General features: G+C 45.0%; 1 protein-coding gene and 1 long non-coding RNA gene across 17 annotated transcripts in view; both read left to right on the forward strand.

Moving 5' to 3' along the window:
* Positions 1–25385, forward strand: part of LOC126934114 (uncharacterized) — a 239224-nt gene that overhangs the window by 113334 nt on the left and 100505 nt on the right. The gene's annotated exons all lie outside the window — the stretch shown is intronic.
* Positions 1–25385, forward strand: part of LOC126934106 (uncharacterized) — a 139729-nt gene that overhangs the window by 3635 nt on the left and 110709 nt on the right. For 9 of the 16 annotated variants that reach the window (XR_007718819.1, XR_007718821.1, XR_007718822.1 and 6 more), the window contains exon 3: positions 8765–8846. The exons of 6 other annotated variants lie outside the window; for them this stretch is intronic. The gene's annotated coding sequence lies outside the window, so the exon portion shown is untranslated. Of the gene's footprint in view, positions 1–8764; positions 8847–14570; positions 14663–25385 lie in introns of all 16 variants that reach the window. One more of the 16 variants, XR_007718823.1, reaches the window with a different exon arrangement.

The following is a 25385-nucleotide window of genomic DNA, read 5'->3' on the forward strand; positions in this document are numbered from 1 at the left end:
CACAGCCTGTTAGAACCTGAGCTGAACCTCTTGACTCCTAGTTATGGATTATACCTTTCCATGGCTTTTGATGCTTGTCATATGGACTTTGATGTGTAGGATAGCTTTACCTTAAACTCAAAAGGCTTTCCAGCCAGTCATTATTTTTCTGTCCCCAAAGAGCCAATGCATTTATCTTAAGTTCCTAACTCTTGTTTTAGAAAATCTCTTCCCTGTTTTCTCTGATGTTTACATTTATGAGTTTGGAAGGGGTGGGAAAGATTCCTCAGTAAGACTCAAGTTCTCTGGGAGCAGGGACCACATTTATTTTCTCTAACCTACTAGATTCAGCAAGCATACTATGGTTATTTAATTTTTTTATTTTTAATTTTTATTTATTTTTTGAGACAAGGTCTCGCTCTGTCACCCAGGCTGGAGTGTAGTGGCGCCATCATAGCTCACTTCCACCTCTGTCCCCCGGGCTGAAGCAGTCCTCCCACCTCTACCTCCTCAGTAACTGGGACTACAGATGTGTACCCACCATGCCGGCTAATTTTTAAATTAAATTAAGTTACGTTAATTTATGTATTTATTTATTTTTGAGACGGAGTTTCGCTCTTGTTGCCCAGGCTGGAGTGCAGTGGCATGATCCTGGCTCACTGCAATCTCTGCCTCCCAGGTTCAAGCGATTCTCTTGCGTCAGCCTCTTGAGTAGCTGGGATTACAGGCATGTACCACCACGCCTGGCTAATTTTGTATTTTTAGTAGAAGTGGGGTTTCTCCTTGTTGGTCAGGCTGGCCTCGAACTCCTGACCTAAGGTGATCCACCCACCTTGGCCTCCCAAAGTTTTGGGATTACAGGCATGAGCCACCATGCCCGGCTTAATTTTTTAATTTTTATTTTTAGTAGAGATGAGGTCTTGCTATGTTGCTCAGGTTGGCTTTGAATTCGTGAGCTCAAGTGATACTTCTACCTCAGCCTCCCAAAGTCCTAGGATTTCCTGTGTGAGTCACCATGCCTGGCCTATAGCTATTTAAAGTCGCCGTACTGGTCCGTACTGGCTAAGTGCTGTGGATGAGGTGGTGAGGCAGATAGACTACCTGAGGTCAGGAGTTCAAGACCAGCCTGGCTAACATGGCAAAACCGTGTCTCTATTAAAAATACAGAAAAAGGCCGGGCGCGGTGGCTCAAGCCTGTAATCCCAGCTCTTTGGGAGGCCGAGACGGGCGGATCACGAGGTCAGGAGATCGAGACCATCCCGGCTAACACGGTGAAACTCCGTCTCTACTAAAAAACACAAAAAACTAGCCGGGCGTGGTGGTGGGCACCTGTAGTCCCAGCTACTCAGGAGGCTGAGGCAGGAGAATGGCATAAACCCGGGAGGCGGAGCTTGCAGTGAGCTAAGATCTGGCCACTGCACCCCAGCCTGGGCGACAGAGCAAGACTCTGCCTCAAAAAAAAAAAAAAAAAAAAACACACAGAAAAAAAAAATTAGCTGGGTGTGGTGGTATGTGCCTGTAATCCCAACTATTTGGGAGGCTGAGGCATGTGAATGTGAACCTGGGAGGTAGAGGTTGAGCTGAGATGGTGCCACTGTACTCTAGCCTGGGCAAAAGAGCGAGACTCTGTCTCAAAAAAAAAAAAAAAAAATTTTTTTTGCCCTACTAACGTGTAGCTTTTTTTTTTTTTTTTTAAAGTGGTTTCCTTTTTTCTCCCCCTTAAGATTTATCTTTCTATTTTTTTTTTTTAAAGTAGTAGTAGTCTGGACACGGTGGTTCACACCTGTCATCCCAGCATTTTGGGAGGCTGAGGCAGGAGGATCACTTGAGTCCAGGTGTTGGAGACCAGCCTGGGCAACATGGTGAGACCCTGTCTCTACAAAAAAATAAAAAAATTAACTGGGTGTGGTTGCGTGCATCTGTAGTCCCAGCTACTTGCAAGGCTGAGGTGAGAGAATCACTTGAGCCTACGAGTCAGAGGCTGCAGTGAGCCATGATCATGTAGCTGCACTCCAGTCCGAACAACAGATTGAGACCCTATCTGAAAAAAGAAAATAAGAGTAAATTGAGAAAGCCTTTTCTCTGTTACTTTCTAGGTTACTACAGCTAAAAATACATCATCTTAAAAATTTTTTTTTTTTTTTTTTGAGATGGAGTCTTGCTCTGTCACCCAGGCTGGAATGCAGTGGCGTGATCTTGGCTCACTGCAAGCTCCACCTCCCAGGTTGACGCCATTCTCCTGCCTCAGCCTCCCGAGTAGCTGGGACTACAGGCGCCCACCACCGTGCCTGGCTAAGTTTTTGAAGTTTTAGTAGAGACAGGGTTTCACCATGTTAGCCAGGATGGTCTCGATCTCGTGACATCATGATCTGCCTGCCTAAGCCTCCCAAAGTGCTAGGATTACAGGTGTGAGCCACCACGCCTGGCCTTTTTTTTTTTTTTTTTTTTTTTTTTTTAAAGGCAGAGTCTCGCTCTGTCACCAGGATGGAGTGCAGTGGCGCAATCTCGGCTCACTGCAGCCTCTGCTTCCCGGGTTCAAGTGATTCTCCTGTCTCAGCCTCCCAAGTAGCGGGACTACAGGCGTGTGCCACCACGCCTGGCTAATTTTTGTATTTTTAGTAGAGATGGGGTTTCACCGTGTTAGCCAGGATGGAAAATTTTTTTTTTCTTTTTTTTTTTTTGAGACGGAGTCTCGCTCTGTCTCCCAGGCTGGACTGCAGTGGCCGGATCTCAGCTCACTGAAAGCTCCGCCTCCTGGGTTTACGCCATTCTCCTGCCTCAGCCTCCCGAGTAGCTGGGACTACAGGCGCCCACCACCTCGCCCGGCTAGTTTTTTGTATTTTTTAGTAGAGATGGGGTTTCACCGTGTTGGCCAGGATGGTCTCGATCTCCTGACCTCGTGATCCGCCCGTCTCGGCCTCCCAAAGTGCTGGGATTACAGGCTGGAGCCACCGTGCCTGGCGAAAATTTTTTTATATGGAAAGGAGTGCTTTATTTCTCATAAGTAAATGCCAGGCTGGGAAGTGTAGCCTCCAGCCAGAAGCCAGAAACAGGCACTTCCAAGCAATATGTCTTACCCATTTTGTAGATAATAACAGTTTGACCTCATGTGCTGGTGACCCTGCACTGCTGTTAGGAGATCACTTCTTGGTTCTCTGAGAAATGTAAGAAGTGTGTTGGGGTTGGTATAGCCGGGTGTGGTGGCTCACACGTGTAATCCCTCCACTTTGGGCAGCTGAGGCAGGAGGATTGTTTGAGCCTATGCATTCAAGACCAGCCTGGGCAACGTAGGGAGACCCTGTCTCTACCAAAATAATTATCCCAGCTACTGGGCAGGTTGAGGCAAGGAGTTTCAAACTAGCAGACTGCAAGGTGGAGGACAGGGAAGGGTATTCCAGGCAGAGGAAACAAAGGCCTGAAGTCAAAGAGAGCACAGTCCATTCAGAAGTTGTAGTCATTTCAGGAAGATATGAATGAAGGATGTTTACATTATCCAGTTTTTGGTGATTATTATTTTGCTACTTCAGTAGTGTAGATTATTGAGATTTGACTATACTTGCTAGAGCACAGAAAGTTAAAGGCCTTATTTTATAGCAATAATTCTCTTTTAAGGCGAAGACATCAGAAATTATACTTAAGGTCTACAGATTCTTTTTTTTTTTTTTTTCCTGAGCCAGTGTCTCGCTCTGTCACCCAGGTTGGAGTGCAGTGGCAAGATCTCGGCTCACTGCCAGCTCCGCCTCCTGGGCTCATGCCATTCTCCTGCATCAGCCTCCTGAGTAGCTGGGACTACAGGTGTCCACCACCACGCCCGGCTAATGTTTTGTATTTTTAGTAGAGATAAGGTTTCACTGCGTTAGCTAGGATGGTCTCGATCTGACCTCGTGATCCGCCCGCCTGGGCCTCCCAAAGTGCTGAGATTACAGGTGTGAGCCACCATGCCCGGCCATCTATCTAGAGCTTCTAAGGAGAAAATGTAAATTAAACCTAACTTTGAGTTAGCAAATGATGGATAACTCTCTGTCCCATAAAAGAAAGAAGGGGTAGGCCGAGCACTGTGGCTCACACCTGTAATCCCAGCACTTTGGGAGGCCAAAGTGGGCAGATCACCTGAGGTCAGGAGTTCAAGATCAGCCTGGCCAACATGGTGAAACCCCGTCTCTACTAAAAATACAAAGATTATCTGGGTGTGGTGGCGCATGCCTGTAATCCGAGCTACTTAGGGGGCTGAGGCAGAATAATCCTTGAACCCGGAAGGCAGAGGTTGATCGTGCTATTGCACTCCAGCCTAGGCAAAAGAGTGAAACTCTGTCTCAAAAAAAAAAAAAAAAAAAAGGCAGGGCACAGTGCACACTGTACTACTTCTTTCTCATCTAACTTTTGAATCTTACTGTGTTTTGCTTTGTTTCTGAGGAGGGGTATGTGTGGAAATTTAGGGTCTTTGTTAAACTGGTTAGGAGATTTGAGTTAGGGAAGAGAGAAAGGAGTTCAAGAATAATTGCTACTTTATGCAAAACAACAAAAAAAATACATTTAAATAACTTGTTTCTCTGATCCCACTTACTAAGCACAAGCAAGACTTAGGGATTTTGTCTCAGAGTTACTTCAACCAGACAAAGCATTTGTTCAACATTATTCACTGTGTAATATTCGTTATGTCCCGATTAAGAGCATTGATTTTTGCTTTTTGCTTTTTGTATTTCTGAGACACGGATATAGCTGAATTAAATAGAAACCTTCTGTGTGTTCGTTGGATAGTGCTGGGATTTTTTTTTTTTTTTTTTGAGACGGAGTCTCGCTCTGTCGCCCAGGCTAGAGTGCAGTGGCCAGATCTCAGCTCACTGCAAGCTCCGCCTCCCGGGTTCACGCCATTCTCCTGCCTCAGGCTCCCGAGTAGCTGGGACTACAGGCGCCCGCCACCTCGCCCGACTAGTTTTTTTTTTTTTGTATTTTTTAGTAGAGACGGGGTTGCACCATGTTAGCCAGGATGGTCTCGATCTCCTGACCTCGTGATCCACCTGTCTCGGCCTCCCAAAGTGCTGGGATTACAGGCTGGAGCCACCGTGCCCGGCCAGTGCTGGGATTTTTATGTGGATTAAAAGAGAAGAAAAGTGTTATGTGTAGAATAGGAAAGAACAAGCTTAGAAAATGTATGTAGAGTTAGTGGTCATTTCTCACCCATTTTTATTCTTGATGTCTCAGTAGCATTTGACAGTCTGTTGCGCCCTAGCTTCACTTGTCTTCCAGGATGTCACTCCCTTGTTACTGTTCCTGCCTCACTGGTTCCTCCTTCTCAACTTTTTTTTTTCTTATTCTTCATCTCCTCAGCCTCCATTTATGGAGTACTCAGAGCAATCCTTGGATCCCTTCTCTGTCTACACTCTTTTCCTAGGTGCTCTCTTTCAAGACTTTATTTTATTTATTTATTTTTTTAGAGACGGAGTCTTGCTCTGTCACCCAGGCTGGAGTGCAGTGGCTGGATCTCAGCTCACTGCAAGCTCCTTCTCTCGGGTTCACGCCATTCTCCTGCCTCAGCCTCCTGAGTAGCTGGGACTACAGGCACCCGTCACTTTGCCCGGCTAGTTTTTTGTATTTTTTAGTAGAGATGGGGTTTCACCGTGTTAGCTGGGATGGTCTCGATCTCCTGACCTCGTGATCCGCCCGTCTCGGCCTCCCAAAGTGCTGGGATTACAGGCTTGAGCCACTGCGCCCGGCCGACTTTATTTTTTAGAGACAGATTCTAACTCTGTTGCCCAGGCTGGAGTGCAGTGGTATGATCATAGTTGACTGTAGCCTTTGATTCCTGGTCTCAAGAAATCCTCCCACCCCTCCTCAGTCGCTAGTACTACAGGTACCTATCACCATGCGTGGCTAATTTATTATTTTTTTGTAGAGAGAGAGTCTCACTATGTTGCTCAGGCTGGACTTGATTAAGACTTTAAATGCCGTTATTCCCTGACAGTTCGTGAGTTTACATTATTAGCTTGAATGTCTTTCCCTGAACTCAAGACTTATATCCAACTATTCACTGGATATCTCCACTTGGGTGTCTAATAGTCTATTGAACTTATTAAAAAACTTCAGAACATCTCCTCTCAAATCTGCATTTCTGGCCGGGCGCGGTGGCTCAAGCCTGTAATCCCAGCACTTTGGGAGGCCGAGACGGGCGGATCACGAGGCCAGGAGATCGAGAGACGATCCCGGCTAACACGGTGAAACCCCGTCTCTACTAAAAAATACAAAAAAACTAGCCGGGCGAGGTGGCGGGCGCCTGTAGTCCCAGCTACTCGGGAGGCTGAGGCAGGAGAACGGCGTAAACCCGGGAGGCGGAGCTTGCAGTGAGCTGAGATCCGGCCACTGCACTCCAGCCTGGGTGACAGAGCAAGACTCCGTCTCAAAAAAAAAAAAAAAAAAAAAAAAAAAAAAAAAAAAAAAATCTGCATTTCTGGAAGGTCCTCCCCATCTCAGAGTTGCTATTCATCTGTGTATTGAATATATAGAGAGTCTCCCTTAACTCTTGTTTTTTCATTCTCCTCATCCATTTCACCAGCAGGTCCTGTCAACTTCACCTTAAAATATATCCAGTATTTAAACACTTCCCACCACCTGCCCTGCTGCCACTGGAATAGCTTTCTAAATGATCTTCCTCCTTTTGCTCTTTGCCCCCTAAATCTAATTTTAACAGTGACAAGAATAATTCTTTTAAGTGTGTATTAGATCAAGTCACTGCTTTGCTGAAAACTGTCACCTGGGTGCCCAGATTAAAATCCCACCTGGATTAAAAGGTAGTGTCCCTATCATGGTCTACAAGACCATATAGGATCCACACTACCGTCTCCCAGTGCTCTGACTTCATACCACTTCCCCTTGTGCTATAGCCACACTGGTCTCCTTTGCAGTTGCTCCAGCATGCCATGCCTTGGGGCATTTGTAGTTGTTTTTTCTGCCAGGAACATCATTTTTCCAGATGTCAGTATGGCCTTCTCCCTTATCTCCTTCAGGTTTCTGCTGAACTGTCATTTAATCAGTGAAATATACCTTAACTGCCTTATTTAAGCCGGGCGCGGTGGCTCACGCCTGTAATCCCAGCACTTTGGGAGGCCGAGGCGGGCGGATCACAAGGTCAGGAGATCGAGACCACGGTGAAACCCCGTCTCTACTAAAAATACAAAAAATGAGCCGGGCGCAGTGGCGGGCGCCTGTAGTCCCAGCTACTCGGGAGGCTGGGGCAGGAGAATGGCGTGAACCCAGGAGGCGGAGCTTGCAGTGAGCCAGGATCGCGCCACTGCACTCCAGCTTGGGCGACAGAGCAAGACTCCGTCTCAAAAAAAAAAAAAACAAAAAAACTGCCTTATTTAAAATAAAAGCTATCTCTCTGCATTCTGCTTTCTCTGCTCCCCTTCCCTGTTTTACTTTTCTGCATAGTGCTTGCTATTTGACATACTGTTCATTCATTCATTGTTCATTATTTGGCAAGTACTTATTGAGTGCTGTCTGCTGCGTGCCAGGCATTGTGTTCTAGGGACTCTCTACCATAGTTTATTACATGTCACCACCCACTAGAATGTAAATTTCATGATGGGCCGGGCGCGGTGGCTCACGCCTGTAATCCCAGCACTTTGGGAGGCCGAGGCGGGCGGATCACAAGGTCAGGAGATCGAGACCACGGTGAAACCCCGTCTCTACTAAAAATACAAAAAATTAGCCGGGCGCGGTGGGTGGGGCGCCTGTGGTCCCAGCTACTCAGGAGGCTGAGGCAGGAGAATGGCGTAAACCCAGGAGGCGGAGCTTGCAGTGAGCCGAGATCGCGCCAGTGCACTCCAGCCTGGGCGACAGAGCGAGACTCCGTCTCAAAAAAAAAAAAAAAAAAAAAAAAAAAAAATTTCATGATGGTTAGGGTTTTGTTTTGCTCATTGCTATAGCCCCACTCCTAGAACAGTGCCTTTGACATAGGAGCTGAATGAATAAATTTATTTAATATTTTGTTTTTTGAGACAGAGTCTCGTTCTGTCCCCCAGGCGGGAGTGCAGTGGCGCGATCTCGGTTCACTGCCACTTCTACCTTCCGGGTTCAAGTGATTCTCCTGCCTCAGCCTCCTGAGTAGCTGGGATTACAGGTGTGTGCCACCACGCCTGGCTAATTTTTGTATTTTTAGTAGAGACGGGGTTTCACTGTGTTGGTCAGGCTGGTCTCAAACTCCTGATCTCGTGATCCGCCTACCTCGGCCTCCAAAAGTGCTGAGATTACAGGAGTGAGCCACCGCGCCCGGCTAATTTATTTAATTTTTATTTTTTATTTTTTGAGACAGAGTTTCACTCTTGTTGCCCGGGCTGGAGTGCAGTGGCGTCGTCTCAGCTCACTGCAACCTCTGCCTCCTGGCTTCAAGTGAGTCTCCTGCCTCAGCCTCCTGTGTAGCTGGGACAACAGGTGGACACCACCATGCCCAGCTAATATTTTGTATTTTTAGTAGTAGAGACGGGGTTTCATCACGTTGGCCAGGCTGGTCTCGAACTGCTGACCTTGGGTGATCTGCCCTCCTCGGCCTCCCCAAGTGCTGGGATTACAAGCGTGAGCCACTGTGCCCGGCCAACAGTTTCTTTTTAAAGTAAATATTATTTATCTCTGCTTTATTTTGGAAAAAAAAAAAAAGTTTTATAATAAGTGTATGCTGTTTTTTTTCCAATGAGAGTAATAAAGGTTTTACTTTTAAAAACAAAGACTTTAGAATATTGCTTTTTATAGAGTAACATGTTTCTAATAAATATTTCCCTTTTTCTCCATCCAGTTACTTATCCTGTATTACATGAGGGAAATGAAACAAAAAGACTACAGCCCCACTCCCAGCTACTCCGTGAGGTGGTAGCTAGGTAAGAAAACAACCCTTTCCTTTTAGATGAAATTGGAACTTAGGAGGTAGTAATCTTTGGGAGAGGCTTAAAGGGATTGATAATGATGATAAAAAATAATAGTAATGGCCATTTTTGATGAACCAGGCACTGTGCTAAACACTTTATGTTGGTTGCCATCTTCTAACAACCATATGATTGTTGTACTATGAGAAGTAGAGCCAGTATAGTGTAAAGAGTAAGGAGCATAGACTTTGGAGTCAGACCTCTTGCTTTGACACCTGAGTTTTGCCAGTATCTGATTGTGTGGCCTTGAACAAGAAAACTATGCCTCATTTGTACAGATAGTCCCTGACTTACAGTGGTTCGACTTACAATTTTCAACTTTACGATGGTGCAAAAGCCATATACGTTAATTAGAAACTGCACTTGAAATTCTGAATTTTGATCTTTTCCTGGCCTAGTGTCACATGGTATGATATATTCTCATGATGCTGGGCTGCACCAACAAGCTGCAGCTCCCAGTCAGCCATGTAATCATGAAGGCAACCAATATTGCACACTGTACTGTTTTTAATAAATTACATGAGATATTCAGGTTTATAATAGGTATTGTATTAGATGATTTTGCCGAGCTAGAGGCTAATGAATATAAGTGTTCTGAGCATATTTAAGATAGACTTGGCTAAGCTATGATGTTTGGTAGGCTAAGTATATTAATTGTGTTTTTGACTTACGGTATTCGGGATGTAACTCATCATAAGTCAAGGAGCATCTGTATCTGTACAGTGAGGATAATGATAATACCTACCTCCTAAGATGGTGGTGACAGTTAAATGACATAAACTATGTAAAGTGCTTAGCATAGTGCTTGCCACATAGAAAGTGCTTACCAAATGTCAGCTGTTATCATAAAAATTAAAATAGTTGTTATTCTCATTTAAAAGATGGATGAACAAAGGCTTAGAGAAATAAGGTAAATCAAGTAATTTGCCTAGGTCACACAGTATATAAATGATGGAACTAGTTTGCACCCAGGCAGTCAAACTCCAGAGCTTTTGCTATTAACCATTATGCTGCATCACCTTAGTAGGTTGAGAGGAAGACTGGGCAAAAACTGCATCTTGTCAAACTTGAGTGTAGGGGTAAAGGTCAGGCTTGAGTTCTGACTTACCTAACCTGCATTGTGATCTTAAGGATCTTATCAGTGTAGCATGTGCCTTGATTATTCTCTGAATTGATTCTTCCCTAGATCCAAAGACATGAATGATAGGTTAGTTATATTCTTCTGCTGAGGGTTTGGGTGTTTTCTGGGCCAGGAAATGGAGCTTAACAAACACCTGTGTCTCAGTGCTTTTTGGACCAGAAGTAAGAGCTTGTCCAGCCTCTCTTGCTATTATGCTTGTTTATTTTCTCACGTGACTGGTAATGATGAGTAGTAGAACAGCGTACACATTGAGAATTCTCTTTTTTTTTTTCTTTGAGACGGAGTTTCGCTCTTGTTGCCCAGGCTGGAGTGCAATGGCGTGACACTGGCTCACCGCAACCTCCGCCTCCCAGGTTCAGGCACTTCTCCTGCCTCAGCATCCCAAGTAGCTGAGATTACAGGCATGTGACACCATGCCCGGCTAATTTTGTGTTTTTACTAGAGATGGGGTTTCTCGATGTGCCTCAGGCCGGTCTTGTACTCGCAGCCTTAGGTGAGCCGCCTGCCTCAGACTCCCAAAGTGCTGGGATTACAGGCATTGAGCCACTGTGCCCGGCCACACATTGAGAATTTTCTACATGCTATGTACTCTACACGAATTATCTCATTTAATCCTTAAAAATAACCTCATGGTGACCTTTATCCCTGTTTTATAGAGTTGAAGAGAGGTTAGAAAACTTGCTTCAAGTTGTGCAGTTAATAAGTAGTAGAGCAGGGATTTAAATAAGGCAGTCCGACCTGAGTTCATGCTTGCGTTTTTTTTGTTGAGATGGAGTCTTGCTCTGTGGCCAGGCTGGAGTGCAGTGGTGCGATCTTGACTCACCGCAACCACCTCCGTCTCCTGGGTTCAAGCGATTGTCCTGCCTCAGCCTCCTGTGTAGCTGGGACTACAGGCACGTGCCAGCATGCCCAGCTAGTTTTTGTATTTTTTAGTAGAGATGGGGCTTCACCATGTTGGCCAGGATGCTCGATCTCTTGACCTCGTGATCCGCCCCCCTTGGCCTCCCAAAGTGCTAGGATTGCAGGCATGAGGCACTGCGTCCAGCCCCAAGTTCATGCTCTAACCTCTGCACTCTACTGCCTGTAGTCTTTTCTTACCTCTGTTAAGTAGGTAGTGTGGACTGTGTGGTTTAAGAGTAGTAGGGCCAGTTCTGTTTTTCTCATATGAAAAATGGGAAGATTTTGACCACTGGACTAGGAATAACGAGGACTATGATCTTGTCTTGGCTCTGCCACCAACTTGCCATATTTAGGATTTCACTTTTTTTAGTTTTATGTTGCTCATTTATTAAACAAAGGGGTTGCGACCAGGCGCGGTGGCTCATGCCTGTAATCCCAGTACTTTGGGAGGCTGAGGTGGGTGGATCACGAGGCCAGAAGTTTCAGACCAGCCTGGCCAATATGGTGAAACCCTGTCTCTACTAAAAATACAAAAAAAAGGCCGGGTGTTGTGGCGTGCGCCGGTAGTCCCAGCTACTCGGGAGGCTGAGGCAGGAGAATCACGTGAAACCAGGAGGTGAAGGTTGCAGTGAGTCGAGATTGTGCCATTGCACTCCAGCCTGGGCGACAGAGCAAGACTCTGACTCCAAAAAAAACAAAAACAAAAACAAAAAAACAAAAACAAAGGAGTTGCTCTAGATGGCTTCTGAGGTCTCTTTGAACTCTGATGTCCTGTAATTGATCATAGGAAGTAAGAGTAACACGTGTTTAGCTCCTTGAGTTTGGGGCAGTGGTATTTGTGAGTTCTTTTTTTTTTTTTTGGAAACAGAGTTTCTGTCGCCCAGGCTGGAGTGCAGTGGCACGATCTCGGCTCACTGCAAGCTCTACCTCCTGGGTTCACGCCATTCTGCCTTAGCCTCCTGAGTAGCTGGGACTACAGGCGCCCACCACCATGCCCGGCTAATTTTTTTGTATTTTTAGTAGAGACGGGGTTTCACCACGTTAGGCAGGATGGTCTGGATCTCCTGACCTCGTGATCCGCCTGTCTCAGCCTCCCAGAGTGCTGGGATTACAGGCGTGAGTCACCACGCCCAGCTGTGAGTTCTTAGAGAGTCTGCCTTGTGCAGGGAAGATGCCAGATTCTAGGGCAAGGGATGAGCCGTCTCCCTGAAGAAGGTAGATCTAGGTTCTTTTTTGAGGCTGGTTGCCAAGGGAACCCAGCCTCTGGCCAGCAATAGCCAGGAATGCTTTGGTTGAGGCTTGGGTACATATAATGAAAACAAGCCGCACATTTAGGTTTCATTCCTTGCCTTTCTCCCATTTCTACCTTTTCTTTTTCTTTCCTTTTTAAGCTGCTAGTTTTAAACACGTTCGTGTGTCAGACACTGTTTTAAGTACTTAACATTAAGTATCGTATCATTTAATCTTCACAGTAATCTTACGAAATAGGTACTCCTATTCTAAACTAGAGGCAAGTAGAGTTAAGTAATTTGTCCAGATTTACTCAAGAGAAAGTAGTATCAAACCTGTACTTTTAGCTACTAAGTTGTACTACCTGGTTGGATCTTTAAATAGAAGGAGGACTTCTTATTTATTAGTGGTTTTTGTTTTGTTTTGTTTTTATTTGGAATAAAAACTCTTGGAGCTAGAGCCTTTGAAGTAATTTAATGCAGTCTCCTTGTCTCCAGCTTGCCATCCAGTTACAGGAATGCTTTCTATCATTTTCCTGACAAATGATCTTTCAAGTTCTCTTTGAATACCTCCATTAATAGGGGAGCTCATCACTTCTTGAGGATATTATTGTTGAAAAGCTCTCATTGGTAGAAATATAATAATACTTTTTTGAGACAGGGTCTTGCTCTGTCTCACAGGCCAGAGTGCAGTGTTGGATTACAGCTCACTGAAGCCTCAACCTCCGTAGCGCAAGTGATCCTCCCCCTCAGCTTCTCCCGAGTAGCTGGGAATACAGGCACATGCCACCATGCCCAGCTGTTGTTTTTTTTTCTTTTTTTTTTTTTTTTTTTTTTTTTTCTTCTTTTTGTTTGTAGAGGCAGGGTTTCACTATATTGTTCAGACTGGTCTCGAATTCCTGGGGTCAAGTGATCCTTCTGCCTTGACCTCCTAAAGTACTGGGATTATAGGCATGAGCCACCATGCCCAGCAAAAATTATTTATTTTATTTTTATTTTATTTTATTTTTGAGACAGAATCTTGCTCTGTTACCCAGGATGGAGTGCAGTGGCACAATCTTGGCTCACTGCAACCTCTGCCTCCCGAGTTCAAGTGATTCTGCTGCCTCAGCCTCCCCAGTAGCTGGGAGTACAGGCACCTGACATCATGCCTGGCTAATTTTTAAATTTTCAGTAGGGACAGGGTTTCACCATGTTGACTAGGTTGGTCTCAAACTCCTGACCTCAAATGATCCTCCCGCCTCTGCCTCCCAAAGTGCTGGGATTACTGGCGTGAGCCACTGTGCCCGGCCACCTGGTCTTTTTCTATTTTTAAGAGATAGGGTCTTGCTATTTCACCCAGGCCAAAGTGCAGTGGTGTGATCATAGCTTACTGTAGCCTTGAACTCCTGGGCTGAAGTGATCCTCCTGCCTCAATCTTCTGAGTAGTTGGGACTACTGTGTGCCACCATACCAGGCTAATTCTAAAAATTTTCTGTAGAGGCTAGGTGCAGTGGCTCATGCCTGTAATCCCAGCACTTTGGGAGGCCGAGGTGGGTGGATCACTTGAGTCCAGGAGTCTGAGATCAGGCTGGCCAATGTGGCGAAACCCCATCTCTACTAAAAATAAAAAAGTTCGTTGGGCATGGTGGTTCACATCTGTAATCCTACCTACTTGGGAGACCGAAACACGAGAATTGCTGGAACCCAGGAGGCAGAGGTAGCAGTGAGCCGAGATCGTGCCAGTGCACTCCAGCCTGGGCAACAGAGCAGGACTCTTTCTTATAAAAAAAAAAAAAAAAGAAAAATTTCTGTAGATATTGGGTCTTGCTATGTTGCCTGGGTTGGTCTTGGACTCCTGACCTCAATCAGTCCTCCTGCCTTGGCCTCCCAAAGTGCTGGGATTACAGACATGAGCCACTGCGCCCTGCTGAAAATTATTTCTTATTGTGAATTGAAATCTAATCGAGATTTCTCATTAATTTTTATTTTTATTTATGTTTGAGACGGAGTCCCACTCTGTCGCCCACGCTGGAGTGCAGTGGCATGATATTGGCTCACTGCAGCCTCCACCTCCTGGGTTCAAGTGATTCTCCTGCCTTGGCCTCCTGAGTAGTTGGGATTACAGGTGTGTGCCACCACTCCTGGCTAATTTTTGTATTTTTAGTAGAGATGGGATTTCACCATGTTGGCCAGGCTGGTCCCGAACTCCTCACCTCAGGTGATCCTCCCACCTCAGCCTCCCAAAATGCTGGGATTACAGGCGTGAACCACTGTGCCCGGCCTAATTTTAGACCAGTACCCCAGAACTATACAGAATAAATATAATACATTTTCCGCATGCCAACTTGTGAACCCTTGAAGACAGTCTTCCTATGTATAAGACATATTTGCAGTTTATCCTAATATCTAAACTTTCTTTCAATTCAGATCAGTCTGCACAAAAGGAATTTCTACCTCTCCCTACTTTGTAAATGCAGCCTGACAAATTTGTGCTTCACTTAGGATTATTTAGTTAGAAGGTGGGTATGCTTTCCCTTCCTCCTTGAAGAATGAATAAATGTTGACCTAAGTTTACAATTGTCTATGAGTTTGGAGGGTTTACAGTCTCCTACTCTTGTAATCATTAGGTGGTCAGGCTGCTGCCCTGCTGCATACACCATCAGAGCTCACAAAATGGCTGGAAGTTTATCCGGGCACTTGACAAACTGCATTTACTTCATCAGGCCACTAGGTGATGAACAACTCACAAACCCAGACTGCCAAGGACTGTGGTGTACAGGGCAGTTTCTGCTTATACTTGGAAAGGCCTTTTTAAGTTATCTGGTCCAAACTCATTAAAAGTTTTTTGTTGGAGAGGGGAAACATATGTTTTTTATATAGTTTGTCTTTCCTAGCTTTGTTACAGTTAAATATTAATTGGCTGGGACATTTTTTTTTTGATACGAAGTCTCACTCTGTCATCCAGGCTGGTGTGCAAGGGCGCAATCTCGGCTCACTGCAACCTCCGCCTCTTGAGTTCAAGTGATTCTCCTGCCTCAGCCTCCTACAGGTGTGTGCCACCATGCCCAGCTAATTTTTGTATTTTATTTTTTTAGTAGAGACAGGATTTCGCCATGTTAGGCTGGTATCGAGCTACTGACTTCGTGATCGTCCGCCTTGGCCTCCTAAAGTGGTGGGATTATAGGCGTGAGCCACCGCTCCCAGTCAAGTAGGACATTTCTTTGAGTGATTTTCTTAGAAGTGGGGCATGGGTGGTACTTTCAAAGTCTTTTAATGTCCAATTTCTTTTTAACCTTTGTGTATGAATGATATTGTGGTTAGGTTTAGAATTCTTGGAATACTGGTCCTAGTCTCGACAGAGTCTAAGTAGCTTTCCAGTGTTTTGAGTTTCTAGTGATACAGATGAGAAGTCCAGTGGGATTTTTTTTTCCTTGTAAGTAATAATCTGTTCTCTTGTTCTGGAAGTTTGTGAATTTTTATTTATACTTAGAATTTCCTGTGGTATGCTTCCTGTATGTCTTTTTGTTTTGTTTTGTTTTTTTTGAGATGGAGTCTTGTTCATGTCGCCCAGTCCGGAGTGCAGTGGCACGATCCCGACTCTTTGCAACCTCTGCCTCCTGGGTTCAAGCGATTCTTCTGCCTCAGCCTCCTGAGTAGCTGGGATTACAGATGCTTGCCACCACGCCTGGCTAATTTTTGTATTTTTAATAGAGATGAGGTTTTGCCGTGTTGGCCAGGCTGAGGTGTATGCCTTTTAAAAATAACCCTTGTTGGCACTCGATGAGCCTTTTAGACTTAAGAACTTAAAGTCTTTTTTCAGTTCGAGGTTGTTTTATTGCTTCCCTTTCTTTTGTTTCCAACCTCTTTACTTTATAGATGAGGAAATTGAAATTGAGCTCAGAAAGGTGAAGTGACTTGTCCAAGGTCATATAGCTAGTTACAGATGAACCTCAAGCAAATAACCTGACTCCTTTGATGAACTAGACTTTTGTGTATTGAATATTACTCCATTGAGAGGACCATTATGAACAACTTGGAAACTTTTTAGTGAGACAGGAATTTTGCGAAGGCTTTGAGGGGAGATGAAGAATGAGGAAGGGATAAAATTCATTATGTGTGGCCCATTTAAAGGGCTAAAGAATTCGCACGTTCCCTGCGTCCCAGTTATCGGAGCTACCCCAAAGCTCTAAAATGTAATAAAACCAGGAAGTTGCTTGAGCACTTGGAGAGTTAGATTTTTAGTAGTCAGGAGTTGGATAAATGTGGTCATGCCCTATTGTAAATATCAGAAAACATAAATGGCATTTGAAGGCTTGGAGACAGACATCATAAACCTTGTCTTATCAGTGGTCTGGTTTCTGTTTTGAGTTCCAACCTGGGACGCTTCTGCTGGGAACCACCTGTTCCTGGCTCTGTTGATCTTTGGATTTCCCCAGCCCTTTAGTCCCTTTCAGTTTTGAAATGAAACCTACTCCAGAGGGCGAGGTCAGGTATGAAGAGGACTTTGACAGCTCACCTTGGGTTGTTTTTTTTTCCCCAGAGCTATCTAGTATGTGACTGTGTGAGGTGTCAGGACCAGCAGGCTGTGATATAGATTAATTGATGGTGAATCAGCTGTTGGGTAAGGTCTGGGCTGTGTCATTTTTTGGGTAACCAGGAAAACATGACCAAATACATTGTCTTTCACCTACAGAAAGTTGAAACTTAAGGGTACAATCACCAGAAAGCTGCCCATGATCATCTCTGCCTTTGGTTTACTGACGAAGGAAAAGCTTTTTTTTTTTTTTTTTTTGGAGACAAGAGTTTTGCTCTTGTTGCCCAGGCTGGAGTACAATGGCACAATGTCTACTCACTGCAGCCTCCACCTCCTGGGTTCAAGCGATTCTCCTGCCTCAGCCTCCCAGTAGCTGGGATTACAGGCATGCAACACCACGACTGGGTAATTTTGTTTTTTTTTTTTTAGTAGAGACGGGTTTTCTCCATTTTGGTCAGGCTGGTCTTGAACTCCCGACCTCAGTCAGGTGATTCACCCGCCTCGGCCTCCCAGAGTGTTGGGATTACAGGCATGAGCCACTGTGCCTGGCCGAAGGAAAGGCTTTAATTTGCCTTCATCTTGCCTCATTTGTAGATCTTCCTTACCTCCTTTCTATTTACATCTGTAGCTTCGTTCTGCTGCTCTAGCTACTAAACCTTTACTAATGTGCCTTTTGGAATTGCTGCTTTGGAATTGACTCCTCTAGATACGCCTAGAAACCCCTGTTCTCCAACCAGACTCTCACAGAATGCAGCTTGACTCCTCCTTTTTCTGTAAACCTGGTTTCCATAAGATTGCAGCACTTCACTTGGAATCTTCACAAATGAAACTAGCTCTTTCTTCAACCCACCCCTTACTACTTCACCCCTGACTTTGCGTGACTGTTGCTCAGCCCCATTCCTCAGCACTCCAGAGCTGCTTCCAAATGGCCAGATACTTTCAGATACCTTTTTCTGTTTGAAATTTCTGCTGGCCAGCAAGGCCACTTGATCACTGTCCTTGAAGCTGGCATCTATACCTATTTCCCCTGTGTGTGTTGAGACTTTGGTGTCTGATCTCCCCTCCTAGGGCTATAGCCCAGGCTCAGGGATTGGTGGCCAGGCCTTGCCTGGAGCCAAGGATTTGGGATAGAGTATGGAATTGGGGGGCTTGGTGTTAACATTTCAGAGGTAGGCGGATGAGAAGCCAGAATACGTGAACCTCAAGGCCAGAGGAGGATGGGAAGGACAGAGAGAATTTAGTATCTGAAGCAAAAGATTTCCATTGTAAGCTCCTTCTTCTGTGCATTCTTTTTGAAAAATTATTTAATTTACACAGAATATAATAAATTATATTTTTAAAATATCAAAACATCGTAGAGCATATTTTGACTATTCCTGTCTCCCCATTTCAGTTATTTCTGTATTCACTAGAGGTAACGTGTTGGTGGTTTGGAATGTACCTGCCATACTTTTTCCTGTGTGTTTGCTTACATAAGTATGAACCCAGAAAAAATTTAAAGTATTATTTTGCGTTTTATTTAATTCTCTATACAAGTGATATAACGTTTTATGTATCGTTCTGGTATTCTTTGATTTAATAACATGCTTTGACAGTATTCCATGTTAATACAAAAAGGCATATCTCATTCTTTTTGGTGCTGGATAGTATTTCATAGAATGGATATGCTGTATTTTAGTTGGCTATTTTTCTATTGAGACATTAAGGTATTTCCAGTTTTTGGGTGATCTCAACCTCTTTGGCGGCTTCAGTTACCATCTACACGTGGATAGTTCCCAAATCTCCAGCCCAGATCTCTAGACCAGATTATCCAACTGCTTACAACTCCACTGGGATGTCTTGTAGCCCCCTGCTTTTTCTCACTTGCTCCTTCTCCAGTGCCCAATCATATACATTATAGACAGCATGCAGTAGCTAAAGCCCCAAACATAGCAATGATTAATCATTCCTTCCTTCCCTTCCCACATCTGACAACCAGTCACTAGGACTTGTCCTCCCTACCTCCTCAATATTTCTTGAATCTAATCACTTTTTCTCTCCATTGCTACTACCCTGTACCTTAGTTTTTAAATTTATAAAAGAGTACTTGTGAGGATTAAGTGAATTAATATATGTAAAATACTTAGAATAATAGATTGGCACCTACTAATTGCTATGTGAATGTTAGTAGTTATTATCATCATTATCTTAGTTTATACAATCCATTATCTATCACTGCCTCCAGTTTTAATTTTATTCACCCCTACCTCCATTCTGTTCTCCACACTATAGCCAGAGTGGTCTTTATAAAATGGAAGAATGGGCTAGGCGTGGTGGCTTATGCCTGTAATCCTAGCAATTTGAGAGGCCAAGATGGGAGGATCGCTTGAGCCCAGGTGTTTGAGGCAACATAGTGAGACCCTGTCTCTACAAAAAATAACAAATTAGCCACATGTGGTGCTGGTGCACACCCGTGGTCCCAGATACTTGGGAGGCTGAGCTTGGGAGGTTGAAGCTGCAGTGAGTTGTAATGATGCCACTGCACTCCAACCTTGGTGACAGAGCGAGACCTTGTCTCAAAAAAAAAAAAAGTAAAATGTAAGAATGATTGCTTAAATGATAATTCTCCTGCTTAAAAAGATGTCAGTGAGGCCGGATGCGGTGGCTCACGCCTGTAATCCTGGTGCTTTGGGAGGCCAAGGCAGGTGGATCACCTGAGGTCAGGAGTTCGAGACCAGTCTGGCCAACATGGTCAAACCTCATCTCTACTAAAAATACAAAAATTAGCTGGGTGGGGTGGTGGGGGCCTGTAATCCCAGCTACTCAGGAGGCTGAGGTAGGAGAATCACTTGAACCTGGGAGGTGGAGGTTGCAGTGAGCTGAGTTTGCGCCATTGTACTCTAGCCTGGGCAACAAGAGCAAAACTCTGTCTCAAAAAAAAAAAAAAAAAAGGTTAGATGTTAGTGATATTTCCGTTGAACTACTTTGTGTTTTGGAGGCAGAGTCTCTGTCTCCTGGGCTTGGGTGCAGTAGTGTGATTTTGGCTCACTGCAACCTCTGCCTCCTGGTTTCAAGCGATTGTCCTGCCTCGGCCTCCCAAAGTGCTGGGATTACAGGTTTGCGCCCCCATGCCCAGCTAATTTTTGTATTTTTAGTAGAGATGGGGTTTCACCATGTTGGTTAGGCTGGTCTTGAACTCCTGGCCTCAAGTGATCCGCCCACCTCAGCCTCCTAAAATTCTGAGATTACAGGCGTGAGCCACTGCACCCAGCCTCCATTGAGCTTTTAATGACTTTCTTTTATTGAGATACCTGATTTTTCTTTTCTTTCCTTCCTTCCTTTCTTTTCTGTTCTTTTTGCATGTGTGTGTGTGTTTTTTTTTTTTTTTTTTTTTTTTTTTTTGTAGTCAGAATCCTCGTTCTGTAACCCAGGCTGTAGTGCAGTGGTGTGATCATAACTCGGCGTACCCCCGTACCCTTCTGGGGTCAAGGGATCTTCCTGCCTCAACCTGACCAGTAGCTGGGACTAAAGGCATGCGCCACCACGCCTGGCTAGTTTTTAAAAAATTTTTTTGTAGAAATGAGGTCTCACAGCTCGTCTCTGTGCCACTGCATCCTGCCCCTGCTTTTAAATGCCATCTCTTCAGACAGGTCTTCCCCTGACTATCTAATGATTCTAAAGTGTCTACCCATATGCTTTTATTATGTCACCTTATTTTAATACTGTGATCGCACTTACCAATATCTGATAATTTTCTGGTTTATTTACATATTTGTTTATAGTCTTTTCTAATTAGAAGAGAACAGGGATATTGTCTTTTTTTTTTTTTTTTTTTTTTTTTGAGACGGAGTCTTGCCTCGTTGCCCAGGCTGGAGTGCAGTGGCGCGATCTCGGCTCACTGTAAGCTCCGTCTCCTGGGTTCATGCCATTCTCCTACCTCAGCCTCCCCAGCAGCTGGGACTACAGGTGCCCGCCACCATGCCCGGCTAATTTTTTGTACTTTTAGTAGAGATGGGGTTTCACCATGTTAGCCAGGATGGTCTCGATCTCCTGACCTCATGATCTGCTTGTCTCAGCCTCCCAAAGTGCTGGGATTACAGGTGTGAGCCACTGCACCCGGCCTTTTTTTTTTTTTTTTTTTTTTTTTTTTTAGATGGAGTCTCACTCTGTTGCCCAGGCTGGAGTACAGTGGTTCTATTTTGGCTTACTGCAACCTCTGCCTCCCGGGTTCAAGCAATTCTCATGCCTCAGCCTCCTCAGTAGCTGGGATTACAGGTGTGTGCCACCATGCCTGGCTAATTTTTGTATTTTTAGTAGGAACAAGGTTTCACCATGTTGACCAGGCTGGTCTTGAGCTCCTGACCTCAAATGATCTGCCCACCTTGGCCTCTCAAAGTGCTGGGATTACAGGTGTGAGCCGCTGTGCCTGGTTGATACTGTTTGTTTAATTGTTGTATTCCTAGCATCTAGGACAATGTCTGACACATTATTGACAATAAATACTTGTGAAGTGAATAGTAAAACAACTTCCTTTGTCTTATTAGGCCCTTTTGGCCTCTCCAACATCATCTGTATCAGTCCCCTATCTTGACCTTCCCATCCTCCAGCTCATGACATATCTTTAGATGTGCTCGCTTGCTGCAGGGCCTTTGCATGTGCTCTTCACTGTGCCTAGAACACACCATTCTAGGCACTGCCTAGAATGCTCTGCCACTGCCTGGATATCTCCTGTTCATCATCCAAGTTACAGCTTAGGTATAACTTCACCTGATTAGCCTTGATCATACAACTCTGCATGCTTTGCCATTAATTATCATATGTATTGTAATTCTTTTGTTGTCTGTGTCCTTCACTAGACTATAAGCTTATGTTGTGCTCACCATGAATTCCTAGTCAAAGCTCATCAGCAGTGGCTAGAAGGACCTTTGAGGTGGGGCACTAGGGAGGGGGATAGAGTATCGGGGGCAGCACCTGAGGTGTAGGAAGGTGTACTTTAGGATGTCAGGGTGAGTTTTAAACACTGGCCCTTGGTTCATTGTCATTCTTCCTATTTCGTCCATCTTTGTTGATTCCTTTGTTTGCCTGGATGAACCATCTAAAATGATTGGGTCATATCCATGAAACCAGGGTAAGCCTGACACAAAAGACTTGCTCATGAAGGCAGCATGTGTCCTGAGGATAAAGGTTGAGAATCTGGGTAGGCTTATTATTAACTTCAGGTAGCTGAGGGCAGAATAACTGACAGTGGAGTAGAATTCTAAGCAAAGAAGGAAGCAAAAGTCCTGAAGGATGAGACAAGGCTGAAGCAGGAAGCTGAATCATTAAGTCATAAACCTGGAGCACTTGGATAGTGAGTAGAGTGTAAGAAGGAACAGGGCAAGCAGTTCAGGATTAGGGTCATAAATAATCTTGGGGATTACTTAAATCATCTTTTAGCATTCTTACCTCTTTAGTTTGGAACCAGCTTTTGGATTATAGAAAGGATCAGTTAGTTGACATACAAGGATTTGAGTGAGAGTGTATATTACTTTCTTTGTGTTTTATGGGCTCTTTACTTTAAAATGAAATCCCCAGAAATCCTACCTTAACTTCCCCCCCACCTCAATTTCTGCTGCCAAGAGCCTATCATCCATTCTTTTAAATATATCAGGTTCAGCTCCCTTATCTTTGAAACAAGTTGCGTGTACAGAAGCCTGCAGTAGTGCTGGAGCTTCCTTCAGATAGGTTGAAGGGAGTGAGCTCTCTTCAGGCTACCTCCTCCCACTGAACCAGGCATAGGAGCTGGCCTCAGCAGCGTTAGGAGTTCAGGACTCTGTTTAACATGAATCTGTGGAATTTCTCTCTGAATTTTGGGGAACAAGTATTCTGTAGAATATAGTATGGGACTGTGTCCGTGAGGCATAGCAAAAAGTAGTGGAAGACTGGCTGGATGTGCATGAATGGTGGGATCTGAAGGTATGTAGGAGTGGGCATCAAGGTTTCTGACCTGGCTCTTAAATTTTGACAGGGCTGGGGGCACTGATGTGCCAAGTAGAGAGTCTTGAGGGGTAGCGCTAGTCCCTGGCCCTTAGAGGTGTTCTGAATGTTTTTGTATGTAGCTCAGAGCTCTTTTGCAGGCTGATGGGGATTCATGAAGATAGAGTACTTACTGAGGAAGGGTGTGTTCTCTTTTGAAGGTTGGATGGAGTGGTTATGTGCACAGACTGGGCAGTATATGGCCTGGTCATCTAGTCTCTGTGAGGTGAGGCACCTGCATTCCCTTCCTAGGGCCATGCTGGGAAAACCAACCTAAGAGAGCTGGAGATCATGACTGTTGTTAGTGATTTCCGTGAGACTGCTCACTGTCTTTACTTGCTCCTTCTGTTCTCTTAAGTCCCATGGCGATAGTGTCCTGCCTTCTATTTTCTGTTTCCCGCTTTGGGACCTTCAAATTCCATAATTCATTCAGATTCTCTTTCTAGAGACAAGGTCTCACTATGTTGCCCAAGCTGGAGTGTAGTGGCTGTTCACCGGCATAATCATAGCACACTACAGCATTGAACTTGAGCTCAAATGATCCTTCTGCCTCAGCCACCCAAGTAGCTGGGATATAGGTGTGCGCCTTCACACCTAGCTCAGACTGCTCTGTCTAGATTACTTAATGCTCAGCTTGACTCTGACTTTACATAGTACTCTAATTATGACATTGACAGCCAGCTTCAAGTAAGGGCCTTTCTTCATTATCCTTGTTCCTAGAGTTATGGTTTTGAAGCTTTAGTGTATCAGAATTACCTATGAGGGTGAGGGAGGGGGCGTTGGATATTTGTTTAAAATGCAGATTCCTGGTATTAACTGCTAGATACTCTAATTCAGTAAGTTTGGGGTGGTGACCAGGTATCTGCAGCTTGATCAGCCTCCCAGGTGATTCTGACACTAGTCATCATCTCCAGATCATATATATATATTTTTTTTGAGATGGAGTTTCGCTCCTGTTGCCCAGGCTGGAGTGCAATGGCGCGATCTTAGCTCACTGCAACCTCTGCCTCCCGGGTTCAAGCAATTTTCCTGCCTCAACCTCCTGAGTAGCTGGGATTACAGGCCCCTGCCACCATGCCCAGCTAAATTTTTGTATATTCAGTACAGACGGGGTTTCACTATGTTGGCCAGGCTGGTCTCAAACTCCTGACCTCAGGCAGTCCACCTGCCTCAGCCTCCCCAAGTGCTGGGATTATAGGCATGAGCCACTGCGCCTAGCCAAAGATATCTATTTTCTCCTTTTTTTTTTTTTTTTTTTTTTGGAGACAGAGTTTCGCTCTTGTCACCCAGGCTGCAGTGCAATGGAGTGATGTTGGCTCACTGCAGCCTCCACCTCCTGGGTTCAAGAGATTCTCCTGCCTCAGCCTCCAGAGTAGCTGGGAATGCAGGCATCCACCACCACACCCAGCTAAATTTTTTCTTTTTTTTTTTTTTGTATTTTTAGTAGACACGGGGGTTTGTCATGTTGACCAGGCTGGTCTTGAACTCCTGACCTCAGGTGATCCACCCGCCTCCCAAAGTGCTGGGATTATGGGTGTGAGCCACTGCACCCAGTCCTCCAGACCATATTTAGAGATATTTTGACTTACAGGACTCTGCCACTTCTCTACCCTTGAAGGGGCAGGGAAGAGATTTGAGTTCTTTACTTGGATCCTGCAGTATCTAGTCCCTGCATGTTTTTCAAGTGTCATCCCAGGCCCCTCCTTCCCTACTCCTGGCACCCTCATCTGCTCACAGTTCGTTGACCCCTTCTCCAGCGGTTTCTGGCCTGAGAGCCTTTGCAATGCTGTATAGCCTCTGCCTGGAACAGTCTTTACTGTGCATTTTGCCTCAATTAACTATCCCTTGCTTTTTTTTGAGATGGAATCTCACTCTGTCACCCAGGCTGGAGTGTGGTGGTACTATCTCAGCTCACTACAACCTCCGCCTCCCGAGTTCAAGCGATTCTCCTGTCTCAGCTTCTCGAGTAGCTGGGACTACAGGCATGCGCCACCATGCCTGGCTAATTTTTGTAGTTTTAGTAGAGACAGGATTTCTCCATGTTGGCCAGGCTGGTCTTGAACTCCTGACCTCAAGTGATTCACCTGCCTTGGCCTCCCAACGTGTTGGGATTACAGGCGTGAGCCACCGCGCCCAGCCTGTCCCTTGCCTTTAATTGTCAAGTAAGCATTATCTCCTCTTGAAGGGTTTTTTTGGCGCTGTATATAAAGAAACTGTTAGCACCTTATTTGTTTACATAAGACCACTTAACTGTTTGTCTTTCTCTCCTGGTGGGTTTGAAGCTCTGTGAAGGCAGGGAGCTTGTTCCTGGTTGTGTATCTTCAGTGCCTAGTATGTAGAGGCACTCAATAACTACTTGTTGACTAATCCACATTTTTATCTTCTTGTTAGTATCTGTGTTGTTGGATTGTGGCTCTGCACAACTCTTTTTTTAACTGAGACAGAGTTTCGCTGTTGTTGCCCAGGCTGGAGTGCAGTGAAGCGATCTCGGCTCACTGCAACCTCCGCCTCACAGGTTCAAGCAATTTTCCTGCCTCAGCCTCCCAAGTAGCTGGGATTACAGGTGTGTGCCGCCACACCTGGTTAATTTTGTATTTTTTTAGTAGAGACAGGGTTTCACAATGGTGGTCAGACTGGTCTCAAACTCCTGACCTCAGGTGATCCACCTGCCTCGGCCTCCCAAAGTGCTGGGATTACAGGTGTGAGCCACTGTG

Source organism: Macaca thibetana, chromosome 13 (assembly GCF_024542745.1).
Source record: "Macaca thibetana thibetana isolate TM-01 chromosome 13, ASM2454274v1, whole genome shotgun sequence".
In the NCBI taxonomy this organism is placed as follows: domain Eukaryota; kingdom Metazoa; phylum Chordata; class Mammalia; order Primates; family Cercopithecidae; genus Macaca; species Macaca thibetana.